Below are 15,628 nucleotides of genomic sequence, written 5' to 3' on the forward strand. Positions count from 1 at the left end.
GGTCACTTCCCTGTCCTCAGAAAATGTCTGTTTCCCTGGGACTCAGATGTCCCACGAAGGTTCATTCTGCAAATGTTTGGTATCATAGCTAGAGGGAGGGCTGTGGGGGGGGGGGAGATAAAATGTTGAGAGAAGCGATGGAGGAGGCGGAGGAAAGCTCTCTGAGGAAGTTCAAGAGAGGCAGGCAGAGAGGAGGAGGCGCGTCCTAGGTGGAAGGGATGTGCAAAGGCCCTGAGTCAGGAAGGGGCAAGGTCTGGAGTTGCGTTGGAGACTCATGCTGCTTCCAGAAGCTTCTCTGAGCCCCCCTCCCTTTTCCCCCATCCATCACTCTGCACTTGGAGCTTCAAAGGGCTCCGTGCAGACGGCCCCCGCTTACCTCAACCCTCACACACTCCTCTCCGGTTCTGTGGAGAAACGTATTTGTCAAAAGACTAAAGCAAATAGTTTTGACGTGCGGTTCTGTACCATAGGGGAGGCGGTAATGAAGACAATCCCGGTTTACATGAGTCCAAATGGTTCCATTTAAAGGTCCCACCCTGTATTTACGTGTCCCTACCACTTAAGCTGACTTGTTTATCTTCCCATATGTGCAACTTGACTTGTCGTCTTGGCTTCCCTTTAGCTCCAGCTCTGCCTTTTTCCACTCCGGGGCCTATCATTTAAATTTTTCTTGAGGAAATGTAAATATTTATTTACGGTATGAACTTGTACTCTGGCTTGGTTCTATAGGTTATGGAGTAAACAGACTGTGACGTGGGTTCTAGAATTTTCCATAAACCTGTGGTGACCTTAGCCAAGTCACTTAACCTCAGGCCGCCTGCGACATGGCTTTGGAAACTGCCTTTTGTTTTTCTTACGCCTTGTCATCCCTGGCAGGTCCCTAGCAGGACGCCCCTGCAGTTCCATGTTCTTACAATCCCCAAGACATTCTCATCAATGTCTTTTATATATATATTTTTTCTTTTTTTGCTTTTAGGGTCACACCTGGCGATGCACAGGGGTTACTCCTGGCTCTGCACTCAGAAATCACCCCTGGTGGTGCTCGGGGGACCATATGGGATGCTGGGAATCGAACCCGGGTCGGCCGAGTGCAAGGCAAACGCCCTACCCGCTGTGCTATCGCTCCAGCCCCTATATATATTTTTTTAATTGAGATACTGTAATTTACAAAGTTATTCATAGTGCCCAACTTTACAATCAGCCATGATCAAATTCCATGTGTACAGTTTACCTGAACTCAGATCTCAACCCCTTCACACCAGGATCAGGCACCACTCCTGTCTAGGCTCTGGGGCCATATGGGGTGCCAGGAACCGAATCCGGGCGGACGCATTGCGAGGCAAACGCTGTAACCGCTGTCCTATCACTCTGCCTCCTTTATCGCTATCTTGTCCACACTCCTTCCCAAGACTGTGGGTAGGACCACTGCTGTATAACTTGCTTTTTTTTTGGGGGGGGGTCACACCTGGCGATGCACAGGGGTTACTCCTGGCTCTGCACTCAGGAATTACCCCTGGCCGTGCTCAGGGGACCCTATGGGATGCTGGGATTTGAACCCGGGTCGGCCGAGTGCAAGGCAAACGCCCTACCCGCCGTGCTATCTCTCCAGCCCCTGTATAACTTGCTTTTATGTGCCCTCGATAGTACTAAACAGTGAAAACAGACCAGACTTTTGGCTTCGGATAAAACACACATCTGTGGGAAAGTGGTGGAACAATAGGAAAATGTTAGCTGCAGCCTAAAATTCCCTTCAGACTGCTGGGGTGAGAGCACAGCGGGTAGAGCACTTGCCTTGCCCACGGCAGACCTGGATTTGATCCCCAGCATCCCATGTGGTTCCTCGAGCACCGCTGGGAGTGATCCCTGAGTGCAGGGCCAGGAGTAACCGCTGTGCATCGCTGGGTGTGACCCAAAAAGCAAAAAAAAAAAAAAAAAAAAAGGGGGGGATCCCTGGGGTGGAACAATAGGACAGTGGGGAGGGCATTTGCCTTGCACAGAGCTGACCCAAGTTCAATCCCCAGCATCCCGTATGGTCCCCTGAGCACCACCAGGAGTGACTCTTGAGTGCAGAGCCAGGAATAACCCTCAAAGATCACTGGATGTGCCCCCGCCCTGCAAAAAAAAAAAAATAATTCATTTTTAAATGTGCTGGAATGATAGCACAGTGGTAGGGCATTTGCCTTTCATGCGGCCGACCCCTGTTCAATTCCTCCGCCCCTCTCGGAGAGCCTGGCAAGCTACCGAGAGTATCGAGCCCGCACGGCAGAGCCTGGCAAGCTACCTGTGGAGTATTTGATATGCCAAAACCAGTAACAACAAGTCTTACAATGGAGACGTTACTGGTGCCCGCTTGAGCAAATCGATGAGCAACGGGCTGACAGTGATACAGTGATTTTTAAATAAAAGGAGTGAACAGCTTTGACACATTCCGATGTGAGAGGAAATAGAAATATTTTTCCCCTTCTGCCCTTGGGTTGTTTGAGAAATATTTGCCTTCTGGGTCTTTTGAGTTAGGTGCACTTTAATAGGGTGAAGGAGGGACGTCCCTGTGAAGTAATGAACATGTGGAAAAAACTTGATTTCGCCAGCAGGAGCGTTTCAGAGACCCGTCTCCCAAAACCAACTCCGTTCTACAAACGCACTTAGGGTTCTGGATGTGGCTGGAGCTCATATGGACATGCAGGACTCCCTGTGCCTTCTGACCCCACCTCCAGGAAGGCCTCCGCCTTACCCTCAGCTTGACTTGGCGTAACATTAATAGGCTGTTTTCTTCTTTAGACAGCTGCTCAGCTGGAGCCGAGGTCGTATGAATTTTTAAAAATGATTGTCTTCATTTTTGTCTGTTTTTATTTGGGGGCTCCACCAGGTCACACTCAGGGCTTATTCCTGGCTCTGTGCTCGGGGATCACTCCTGGTGGGGGCTCAGGGGACCCTATGGGGTGCCGGGGATCAAACCTGGGTCAGCCGTGTGCAAGGTAAGCATCTACCCCTGTCCTGGCACTCCAACCCCGGGACTTGTTAATTGCTAATCATTAAAAATATGATTCAGGGGGCTGGAGCGATAGCACAGAGGGTAGGGCGTTTGCCTTGCACGCAGCCGATTTGGGTTCTATTCCCAGCATCCCATATGGTCCCCTGAGCACCGCCAGGAGTAATTCCGGAGTGCAGAGCCAGGAGTAACCCCTGTGCATCGCCGGGTGTGACCCAAAAAGCAAAAACATATATATATATGATTCAGGGACCCAGTGATACCACAGTGGGGAGGGTTCTTGCCTTGCATGCGGCAGACCTGGGTTCAATGCCCGGCACCCCATCTGGTCCCCAGAGCCCTGAGCATGGTCAGGTAAGGCCCAAACAAAACAAACAAAATAAGTAAACAAAATCTGATTTTGTTTTAGATTTTAGTCACACACTGTGCAGGGTCAGCTGGTGCTGACCCTGCACAGTGTGAGACTTTGGGTAACGGCGCCCCCAGATCACAGATGCCCAGTTTGCACATCTATGAAATGGGTCCGTGTAGCCCTTGTTTTGCCATCTGAACAGGCAGGGTCCTGCGCAGAGCATGTGTTCCTGCAGTGAAAGAATTCTGTAAATCATTCAACCCGAATCAGTTATTAACTAAGTCCCCTGAGGGGTCGCAGCTCTATCGCTGCCATCATCTTTCTCCTCGACTCCGCCTCCCTGAGCCGGTCCTGATAACTATTTGCGATAGGGGCTGTGCATGGCCGGCAATCTGTCGCGCGCCCCTACCCCCTGGCCTCCTTTCCTGACTTCAAACCCCTCACCCCACACCCCACTCCGCTCCCACCACCAGATCCCTCCCTCCACCCCCCTCCTAGGAAATTAGGATCAAAGCACACTTAAGTTTCCTTTCACAGAACAAAGACATTGATGCACGGGAATGGTCTGCCGGGGTCCTTGCCTTATTGTGGGGAAATGACCCAATGCACCTTCTTTATCGAGCCGCATCTAACAGGGCTCAGGGGCTGCTCCCAGAGGTTTTCAGGGGACCTCGTGGTCCTAGGGTTTGTTTCTCAGACACCCGGTGTACAAAAAGCATTGGACTCTGAAACCCCAGCATCACTCTCAGAACTTCTTCCTCATAACAAGGATTTCCAAACACTGGCGAGGGGAAGGTACCATCTGGCCTGGCCTTGCACACAGCTTACCCGAGTTCAACCCCCCAGCACCCCAGATGGTCCCCCAAGTCCTGCCAGAAGTGATTCCTGAGCACTGAACCAGGAGTAAGCCCTGAGTGCTGCTGGGTGTGGCTCAAAAAACACACAAAATAGAATGCCCGGACAGAATTCTGGATTTTTCAAAAAGAGAAAGAAAGCTACAGTCAGTCTAAATATTTCCCTAATTGATCATGAAAAATCTTTTTTTTTTTTTTTTTTTTTAATGCCAAACACTGGCTGAAGTCACACAACCTCTTCCCACTTCTGGTTTCTGTGCCTGCCGGACCCTGCTGATGCCAGGCTGAGGAACAGCCCACACCCCTGGAGGAAGGACCAAGAACGGTGCGGGATCCGGGCTTGGGTGAGAGATGCTCCCGCTGAAGCCTCACTGTGTCGCCAGCACCCCCCGCCCCCGCCCCATCCTGTCTGCCGGGCGCCCCGTGCTTGGGCCTCGTCTCCATCCCCCCCGCATGCGGGTCGTGCACGACACAGTCCACACTAACTAACAAGGCGAGAGGAGCACTCGGCCTCCTCCTGGCCCTCCTTCTGTTTTCTCCTCTTAAAACAAGCTTGGTGGGAGAAATCGGGTCCCATCGCCCGCATCCTCCCCTGCCTGGTCCCGGGACCCCGAGAGCGGCGCCGACACTGCCCCCCAGTGGCCCTTCCCGGCAGCGCAGCCCTAAACCGGCCTGGACCACTGCCGCTCCCAACCCCCCCCCCCCCCCCCGCCAGGGTTGGGGTTCATGTTTGGGGGGCTACAGAGAGGAGTCCCAGCTGGTCTTCCCCGTCTTTGAGCTGTGGGCAGGGGAGAAAATAGTCGGGGACGAGGCCCAGGCCCAGAGGCCCGAGAGGCGTCGAGCCCTGGACCCCCGCTCGCGCCGCCCCGCCCCCACCCCCGTTGCCTAGGAGCCAGCGGGGGGCTTTGTTGGCCAAGCGCGGACTGTCCCACCGCGGGCCCCAGCCGCCCCGGGCAGGGGGGTGCGCGCGGTAGCGGCCGCGTCCACTGAGCGCCGCCCCCGGGCCGCCCCCCGCCCTGCGCCCCCGCAGCCCCCCGCGGTGGTAGCGCCCAGGGGCCCCCAGGAGCCGCGCCCACCCAGCCCTCCGCACACAGGGTGGTCCCCTCCACGGAAGCGCAGGTGCGGCTGCGGGTGGGCGTCCCGTCTTGGCGGAAGGGGCCCACCCCGCGGCAGCAGAGAGCAGAGGGGGGGTCCCCTCTGGCCTCAGTTTCCCTCTCCCCACCCCGCCGGGCCACTTTGCCCTGTTCTGCTCCCCCAAGAGGCCCTCCCCCAGGACCCCATTTCTTCGGGGTCTGCCCACGACGGGCCCCTTGGCGCGGGGCGCCCCTGTCCCGACGCCCCCCGACCGCGCACCGTTGTTTCCGCCCCCGCAGCCCGATTCCATCAGGAAAATGACCGACGTGGAGACCAAAGTGGCCCTGAAGGACACGGGCGACACGGAGAGCGCCGGCTCCAAGGCCGAGACGTCCGCCCCGTCGCAGGAGGACAAGAGCGGCCCCGAGGGCCACGCTCCGTGTAGGCGAGCCCGGGGGGCGGGCAGGGGGGCGCCCGCGGGCGGGACCCGCGCCCCCTCCGCGCCAGCGCGGGCGGACCCCAGCCCGGGGGGACTTTGCGGCCCCGCCCGGTGCTCGGATGCGTTCTGAGACCCCAGTTAGAAGCCCCGGTTGTGTCCGTGTATTTGGACCGCGAGCCGCGACAGCTGGGGTGTTTCTGTTTGCTGTTTTAAAGCAAAACCCAATGAGGGGCGGAGAACTAGTGCGGGGTGGGGGGTAAGACGGCTTCATCCCGCACCCCTAAGGTCCCGCGAGCCTTGCCAGCAGGGACCCCTGAGCACCTCTGAGCGTGGCCCCAACCCAGCCCTCAAGAAAGAGGAGGAGGGGCCGGAGAGATGGTACAGGAGGTAGGACGTTTGCCTTGCACGTGACCAACCCGGGTTCGATCTTCGGCATCCCGTATGGTCTCCCAAGCACCGCCAGGAGTAATTCCTGAGCAACGCTGCAAAAAAAAAAAAGAGAGAGAGAGAAGAAAAGAAAAGAAAAGAAAAGAAAAGAAAAGAAAAGAAAAGAAAAAAAGAAAAGAGGAAGGAGGAAGAGCCTAAGGCACCCCACAGGGCAATTGTGACCTCATGTGCCCCATTGACACCCACTGCCTTCGGACTCAGGGATCACTCAGGGTGGCTCTGGGGACTATATGGGGTGCCAGGGATGGACTCAGGCTTAGCTATGTGCAAGGCGAGGTCAGTATCCACTGAGCGCTCTCTCTCTCTCTCTCTCTCTCTCTCTCTCTCTCTCTCTCTCTCTCTCTCTCTTTCTCTCTCTCCCTCCCTCTCTCTCTCCCTCCCTCTCTCCCTCCTTGTCTCCCTCTCCCCTCTCTCCCCCTTCTCTTTCTCTCTCTCCCTCCCTGCCTCCTCCCTCCTCCCTCCCTCCCTCTTTGTCTCCCTCTCCCTCTCCCCCCTCCTCTTTCTTCCTCTCTCTTTCTCTCTCTGGGTTTTCCTTTTATATTTTGTTTTGTTTTGTTTGGGTCACACCCGGTGATGCTCAAGGGTTGCTCCTGGCTCTGCACCCAGGAATTACTCCTGGCGGTACTCAGGGGGACCATATGGGATGCCAGGGATGAACCTGTGTTGGCCACGTGCAAGGCAAGTGCCCTTTCCGCTGTACTATGCTCTGACCCCTGACCTCGAACTTTTTCAAGGCCGGGGGGGTCTGGGATGGTCACAGTCACTTCACTCAGCTCTCAGCTTTCATTCCCCTTATAACTACAGAAAGAAGTAGCTGTCCATCATCAGTAGCGAGGACCAGAGCAGAAACAGAAAATAGTCCAGATGGCCACAAGGGGTCGCTGCTGGTTAACAGACTAGCACTCGAGGGGCCAATTGGGTGCTTTGGATTTTTGGATTTACGCTGTAGCTGTGCCCAGAAGAGAAAGTCAAGATTTTGTAAATACAATGGAAGCGATTGAAGTTTTTGAAACAACCTTTTGGGGTTGCCATGATCGCCTCAGGGCCTCACACAAGTGAGACTCCTGTTCCACTCCGTCCCCAGCCCAGTGGCATTTTAAATGTTCACGACATTTGTTTGTTGATTTGCTTTCAAGGGCCACACCCTGAGGTGCCTCTGGGCTACTCCTGACTCAGTGCTCAGGGAGCCATACATAGTGCAGAAATCAGTGTGTGCTGGCCTCGTGCTTCAGCCCTGCATCATCTCTCTGCGCCTTGGAGGGACTATTTAAATGAGTGCTTAGGTAAATCAACCACCTGCAAAATGCATAGCCCAATGCCTCCATTTAAAACTAAACTCTAAACTCAAGTTTGCGTGTAAATTGCGTTTTATCTCTAACTTTTCCTGAAACGTGCAGTGGGTGCAGTTGAGGAGGGCTACGGGACTTTCGAGCACCAGAACAATTTTACCAAAGCAGACGTGACCTTGGTTGTTGGTCTGTGTCAGTCCAGTCAGCTGCTCTAGCCCAGTCTGGAAGGTTCTTTGCTCTTGTTTGCATGAGCCTATTTATGTTTGACTATTTTTGCCACGTTGACTGGAGCACTATCGCTATCGTGATAGCACTGTCGTGGTGAGACGGGTTTGCCTTGCATGTGTCTGATCCAGGTTCAATCCCTGGCCCCACATTTGGTGCCCCAGAAATGCCAAGACTGGGCCATGAGCACAGAGCCAAGAGTAAGTCCGAAGTGTTGCTGCGTGTGGCCCCTAACACACAACAGCAACAAAGCTGTTGCAAAGTAAATAGTAGCACGTGCATTGTGACATCCTGCCAGTATCGCTCTTCCTATGGGGAGTGTTTTCTTATTGAAAATTAGTCTTAGTCCTGACTTGAAATACTTCACGTATCTTCCAAACACAAAGGCATCCCCTTGTGTAACTATAATAAGCTTTCACTTTTCCATTTATTTTTGCTATTACTTTGGGGGGCATCCCCAGCACTTCTAGGGAGTTTGGGGTCACTCCCAACAGGACTTGGCCTGGTGGGATGGGCCTGACGGTTTTCAAACTTGGACCAGCAATGTGGGGCTGTCTGCGGACGCCCAGGGCTACACCTGGAAGTGCCGGGGGACGAGGGGCCATGTGGTGCCAGGGCTCACGCATGCATGTGCTCCCTGCTCCCATCTACATTTTTGGGGGCCACCCCCAGCAGTACTCAGGGCTTACTCCAGGCACTGTGCTCAGGGATCACTCCTGGAGGTGCTCAGGGTACCATACCGGGTGGCAGAATCGTTTGCATGCAAGGCAAACGCCCTCCCCGCTGTGCTGTCTCTCCGGTTCTCCTTTCCCCCTTTTTAAAGTCCCCTTTTGGCTGGGCTCTGCTCTGTGGTCACGCTCAGATGCATCTCAGGGACCCCTCAGCTCAGTTGAGTTGAGGGGCCCAAGGAGGAGGGGCTCTCAGCCACGTTTGAAGCACTCTGGGGTGCTGGGCACTAAAGCCAGGCAGAGCGGGGATGCTAATCTCTGAGCCATTTCCCTAGCCCCCTAAACTCTTTTTATTTATGGAAAACGTAAGCATTTACCAAAGTCGAGAGACTGGTGTAATGAACCCTCATTTTCTCATCACCCAGCTCAACCAGTTGCCAACTTATGACTCATATCAGTTCATTTTTATCCCCTCCACATCTGGAGCCAAATACTTTTCTGTGAGATAATTACGCAACTTGATTGGAAGAGAATGTGAAGATGATTGAGTCGGACGCTGTCTCCTCATGTGCCGCCTCCTCCCCAGAACCACTCTGAGGCTTGCTGGGAGCTGCTAGATCGACTCTTAGTGGTTCCCAAACGCTCCGTGACAAACTCTTAGCATTATTTAGTGAAGTTAAATTAAAACAAGACATTGTAGAGGGCCGAAGCAATCGTATGTAGCAAGTAAGCTGACCTGGGTTCCATCCCCGGCATCCTGTATCATGGTCCCCCAAGCACCACCAGGAGCGATTCCCGAGCACAGAGCCAAGAGTCAACCCAGAGCACTGCTGGGTGTGGTCCACGAGCAAACAAACAAAAGGCTGATTCCATTTCAGGCACTGTGCTTGACCCAGAGTTTTTCTCTTTCTTTAGGAAGCTCTGATGAAATGATGGTGACTTTTAATTGTGCTTGTTTCAACTATCTGCATCAAACAAACGTTACCAGATTGTTGTCAGTTGATCAAAATCTTTTTTTTTTTTGGATGGGGTGTGGCACGTGCCCGAGAGTGCTCAGGGCTCAGTCCTGCTGTGCTCCTGGCTGGCAGGCCTGATGGTGGTGTTTGGATGGGGTGCCGGAGATTGACCTCGGCTGCAGGCAAGTTCTGAATCTTCCCTGCTGCACTCCCGTCTGGCCCTGCTTGGAATCTTTATAGAAATTGTTCGCGTCTGCGCGGTCCTGAAATCCGTGACCTGCTGCTTCTGAAGAGCAACTGACCCTGGCATTGCCCAGACCGTTTCTCTGAAGAGTTGATGAGAAGGGAGCAAGAGGAGAGAATCCCAGCAGCCTACAGTCAACACTGGTGTATCTGTTGGGGGCCACACCCGCTGCTGCTCAGGGCTCCTTCCCGACTCTGCGCTCAGGACTCACTTCCGGCAGGCTTGGGGGACCATACGGGGTGCAGGAGATTGAACCCTAGTCAAACGCGTGTGAGGCAAATGCCTTAGCCAACGGCGCTATCGCTCTGACCCCAACACTATTTTACAAAAACATGCATGAAGAGATTTTTGCTACCCCGGTTACTTTATGCTACTTTATGTTTTAGCAGAAAGTTTTTGAGTCAATTTTACTTAAAAAAAAAAATAATAGGGACCAGAGAGATAGTACAGTGGGTAGGGCTCTTTGCTTTGCAGGTGGTGACCTGGGTTCGATCCCAGGCATCCTATATCATCTCCCTGTGTGGCTAGGAGTAATTACCGAGTATAGAACCAGGAGTAACTCCTGAGCATTGCTTTTGGCCCAAACCAGAAAAATACATACATACATACATACATACATGTGTATGCAAACCTGTATTTCGGGGGTGGAGAGATAATACAGCAGGTAAGATGCTTACCTTGCACGTGATTGACCCGGGTTTGATCCCTGGCATGTGGTCCCCTGAGTATCACCGGAGTAACTTCTAAACTCCGTCAGATGTGGCCCCCAACAAATAATAGTAGCAACCGTAGGGTCCAGAGAGATGGTGCAGCGGGTAAGGCACTACCCTGGCGTGCATGTGACCCCGTTTGATCCCCGGCACCACACATGATCCCCTGCTCCCTGCCAGGAGTGATCCCTGATTGCACTGGCTGGGTGTGGCCCCTTAACACAAAACAAGCCTCTTCTCCCCCCGCCCCCCCTTGGTCACAAGCTGTCATGGCACCTTTGAGTTCAGGAGACCGAGGACGCGGGTGGCTGGAAGTGTCTGTGTAGGGCCCTGTGATGAGTCTGATTCTGGGGCTTCTAGAAGGACGCGCGGAGGCCTGGGGGCGCGCGATGGTCTCCCACAAGTCTGCTCCTGCCGCAGGTTCGAAAGAAACGGCCAAAAGTCCCATGCTGGGCCACAAGCTGGGGCTGAGCGACCATCTGCACCTGGAAGAGAAGGGCGCCCCTCAGAACAGGTGAGGCCCCCCCGCTGCCCCGCGCGCCCCTGCGCGGTGCCCCTGGCCGGCCTGAGCTGCCACGTAATGACGGGATTGTTTGGCCACAGCCTTACGACCAGCGCGTGTCACAGAAGAGCCACAGGGTGTAGTTCCTACTAGCAGGGACACGAAGCAAGTATTTAACGGAAGAATCCAGAGAATGGGGGAGGGGCGCTGTGTCGGGGACCAAGCCCGGGGTCTCACTGAGGAAAGGGACAGGGTGTGGGGTGTGCCCGCCAACTGAGCTCTGGGTACCCTGCACCCCAGATGTTTTTGTTGGAATGTTCATATTGGGGTCCCAGTCAGTAAAATAAACCCACCCTCCTCTCCTCCCTCTCCCTCCCTCCCTCCCTCCCTCCCTCCCTCCCTCCCTCTCTCTCTCATTTTTTTTTTTTTGCTTTTTGGGTCACACCTGGCGATGCACAGAGGTTACTCCTGGCTCTTCACTCAGGAATTACTCCTGGCGATGCTCAGGGGACCATATGGGATGCCGGGGATTGAACCCGGGTCGGCCAGGTGCAAGGCAAACGCCCTCCCCGCTGTGCTATCGCTCCAGCCCCTCTCTTTCATTTCTTTCTTTCTCTTGCTTTTTGGGTCACACCTGGTGATACATAAGGGTCACTCCTGGTTCTGAACTCAGGAATTACCCCTGGCGGTGCTCAGGGGACCGTATGGGATGCTGGGAATTGAACCCAGGTTGGCCGAGTGGAAGGCAAATGCCCTACCCGCTGTGCTATCACTCCAGCCCCTTTCTTTCTTTCTTTCTTTCTTTCTTTCTTTCTTTCTTTCTTTCTTTCTTTCTTTCTTTCTTTCTTTCTTTCTTTCTTTCTTTCTTTCTTTCTTTCTTTCTTTCTTTCTTTCTTCTTCCTTTCCCTCTCTCTCTCTCTCTCCCTCCCTCCCTCCCTCCCCCCTCCCTTCCTCCCTCCCTCCCTCCCTTCCTTCCTTCCTTCCTTCCTTCCTTCCTTCCTTCCTTCCTTCCTTCCTTCCTTCCTTCCTTCCTTCCTTCCTTCCTTCCTTCCTTCCTTCCTTTCCTCCCTTCCACCTCTCCCCTCTCCTCCCCTCCCATGGGAGACCCGTCCCTCCTGCCCATTGCTCCCGGGCCTCCCGTGGTGGTTCAGGGTGTCTTTGCTGATATCGGCACACAGCAGGGGTGAGAGGACGGGGCCCAAGATGGACCCACTTGCTCCCTAACTTTGCTGTGCCGTGTTGTGTCCTGCTGCGGGTGTCCCCTGTCTCCAGGGTGAGCTTCTCTGGTGTGTGTGTGTCGGCGGGGGTGTGTGCTGGGACTCTACAGGGACAGGTTTCTCAAGCACGGAACCTGTCAATGACTTTTTAGCTCACCGCAGATTAAACAGACCCAGAGACAGAGATGAGCAGCGGTGTTTAAACTTTCAGTTCCTGGGGCTGGAGAAATAGAACAGTGGGGAGGGCGTTTGCCTTGCACGCGGCCGACCCGGGTTCAATTCCCAGCATTCCTGAGTGCAGAGCCAGGAGTGACCCCTGTGCATTGCCAGGTGTGACTCAAATAAACAATAAATAAATAAATAAATAAATAAATAAACTCCTTTCAATTCCAGCTTCAAAGCGCAGCATCGCTCAGGCAGCCTAACCAGGCCTGCGGCTGAATAACGCCCCCCACCCCCAGCAAACTTTATTCTGGTTCTTCTATTGGCATGGCGGTAAATATTAACCACTCAAGAAGTATGAACCAAACAGCTCTATTAGCCATTAACTGGGTAAATCCAATGAATGGCAGGTTTGATTTATTTGTTTATCTGTTGCGGGGGGTCGGTCACCCCAGCAGTGCTCATGGGCTACTCCTGGCTTTGTGCCTGGGACCCAACCAGGGTCAGCCTCATGTTGAGCTTGACCCTGGCACCATGTCTCCAGCCCCCGACTCTGTCTAAAGGGTCCTGATTCCCCATCACAGATAAACAACGGCCGCTCGTGACTAGTCAGTTTCCAAAAACTGCTCCTGTCCCCTGGCACTCTCGGGGACTCTGATACTGAAAGTGGCAGTTCTCTGTCACACGCTTCCCCTCCGTCCTCATGTTCTGATTTGCCCTCGGTAGGTGCCAACTGGCGGCCATGCCCAGGACAGTTTCCCAGGGGACAGGTTTGCACCCAAACTGGATATGGATGAAACCCAGTGGCGAGGGTCGGGCTGTTGGAGCCACGGCCGGGAAGGGGCTGGAAAGGGGAGTCGGGAGAGAGGGAAGGATGAATCCGGGGACTCGGACCGTGCCCAGCTGGGCCTTCCAGCCGTGCGGCACTTCTCTTGGAGGGTGGGGAGGTGGGAAGGGAGTTAGGGGGCTTCTCACTATTTTCACTTATTATATCTTGTATCGGTGTGAGGCATTTGTTCCAATTATTTGTTTTTGTTTTTGTTTTTACTTTTTGGGTCACACCTGGCAATGCTCAAGGGTTACTCCTGGCTCTGCACTCAGGAATCATTCCAGGCAGTGCTCAGGGGACCATATAGGATGCTGGAATTCGAACCTGGGTTGGCTGGATGCAAGGCAAACCCACTGTGCTATCGCTCCAGCCCCATTTGTTCCAATTATTGTCCAGGTTTTTTTGTTCGGTTTGGTTTGGTTTTGGGGTCACACCCGGTGCTGCTCAGGGGTTATTCCTGGCTCCGAACTCAGGAATCTCTCCTAGTGGTGCTCAGGGACCCACACGGGATGCCAGGATCAGACCTGGGCCAGCTGCAAGCAAGGCAAGTGCCCTCCCCGCTGTGCTGTCGCTCCTGCCCTCATGATCGGCCGGTGTTAGTGCCTTGTTTCAAGCAAGCCCATAGTTTGGGTTACGGTTCACTCTTTGTGTTGCCTAGTCTACGGACGCTGGAGCCTGTGTAAAAGCCACGTGGCAGCCGTTGCGTCATTCCATGCCTGTAGTGTGCAGAGTGACTCCACTGGCCCACACTTCCCTTCTGTTCTCTTTCACCTTCCTGCAAACCCCAAAGCCACGGCGACTCCTGACTCTATACTGTCCCTCTAGGTTTCCAGAGTTAGACTCCTGCATCACACCACCTTTTTTTTTTTTTTTAGCAATGTACATTTAAAGTTGCTCCCTGTCTTTGGGGGGCTTCCTAGCTCACCCCAACTCTTGCACCCAAAGCCTGTGCTCCGGCCCACTGAGGCATCCCCACCCGCTCGCTGCCTGTATTGAGGACTAATATTCCCGTCTGGATGTTCACCCCTCAGTTTACCCCCTCACCTACGGGAGGACACCATGGGTGCCGTCACGGTATGGCAGTTATAAATGAAATTGCTGTGAACCTCCCTATGCAGGGGTGTGTGTGTGTGTGTGTGTGTGTGTGTGTGTGTCTGTGTGTGGTGTGTGTGTGTGTGTAGGTCCCTGGCAGCAGGGACTAAGTGTGCCCACGGCTCTGAATGCCAGACTTCGGCATTGTCAGTGTTTGGGCTTTAGCCGTTCTGATAAGGCTGTTTCTCCTCGTTATTTCAATTTGAAATGCCATGATGACATATGATGCTGAGCGTGTCTGCATGTGCTGGCACCTGTAGGTCTACTTGGGCGAATTTGTTCATAGCTTTTGCTTTAAAGTGGTCTCTTTGCACCTGGCCGACCGGGTGGAATCCCCGTATGGTCCCACTCGGCATCTCCTGTCTCCCCTGAGCACGGCCAGGAGTGCAGAGCCAGGAGTTAGCCCTGAGCATTGCTGGGTGTGACCTCCCCCCACACACATACACACAAAGTCTTATTGTTGGGTTTTCGGAGTTCTTTGTGTGATACTCATTTTTTCTCAGATATGTGTTTTGCAAAGAGGATGGCTTGTGTTTTTTTTTGGGGGGGGGTCACACCCGGCGATGCTCAGGGGTTACTCCTGGCTCTGCACTCAGGAATCACTCCTGGTGGTGCTCAGGGGACCATATGGGATGCTGGGAATCGAACCCGGGTCGGCTGCGTGCAAGGCAAACGCCCTCCCCGCTGTGCTATTGCTCCAGCCAAGCTTGTTTTTTTTTTCTTTCATTCCTTAACTGCCTCCCATGTTTGAGGTTTTAAATTTTAATTTTTTCTTGGTTTGAGGGCCACACCTGGCTATGTTCAGGCTACTCTGGGCTCAGTGCTCAGGGGACAGTGAGTGCCAAGGGTTGGACCTGGGTCTCCTGCACGCAAAGCCTGTCCCAGTGGGTTGAGCTGCCTCCAGCCCTGAAATTTTTCAGGTTATAGATTTTGTCTTGTGGATTTTCCCTTTGGTGTTGCATCTGGAAGGTCTTTGCAGGGGCACTGGGGTCTCCTGTAGGAGTTTTTCTCATTTTCTATGTTTGTGGAAGGTGGCAGGTCTGTGCTTAGATTTTCCCTTTTTGCATGTGGGTGCCCAGTTGTTCCAGGTGCCACTATTGCAAAAAGTTCCTTTTAAATTGAGTTGCCCTGGGGGGGCTTGCCTGGCCCGTGGCCAACCTGGGTTCTGTCCCCAGAACCCTAGATGGTCCCCTGAGCACCCCCAGGAGTAATTCCTGAGTGCAGAGCTGGGAGTAATCTCTGAGCATCGCTGGGTGTAGCTCCAAATAACAACAACACAAAATTATTTAATTAAATCCAATTGCCTCTGCTGTTTCTGTTAAGGCTGGCGCGGGGGGTGCGGGGAACGGGGAACTGTCCAAATTTTCTGGTTTCTCCAACAAGCTACCTGGCAGTGCCAATGAGGCAGCTTGGAAGGGGAAGAATCGTGAATCAAATTTTCGGCTTACTGATTTGGAAGTAACGCTGGATACTTAGGCACTTTCCAAAAATAGAAATCCTCTCCTAGATTTTGGCCTGTAGAAAAATGAACGATAACGCAGTTGCTGTATGTGTATAGAAGTGAACGGAGGCAAGACAT

The sequence above is a fragment of the Sorex araneus genome, chromosome 2, assembly GCF_027595985.1.
Source record: "Sorex araneus isolate mSorAra2 chromosome 2, mSorAra2.pri, whole genome shotgun sequence".
In the NCBI taxonomy this organism is placed as follows: domain Eukaryota; kingdom Metazoa; phylum Chordata; class Mammalia; order Eulipotyphla; family Soricidae; genus Sorex; species Sorex araneus.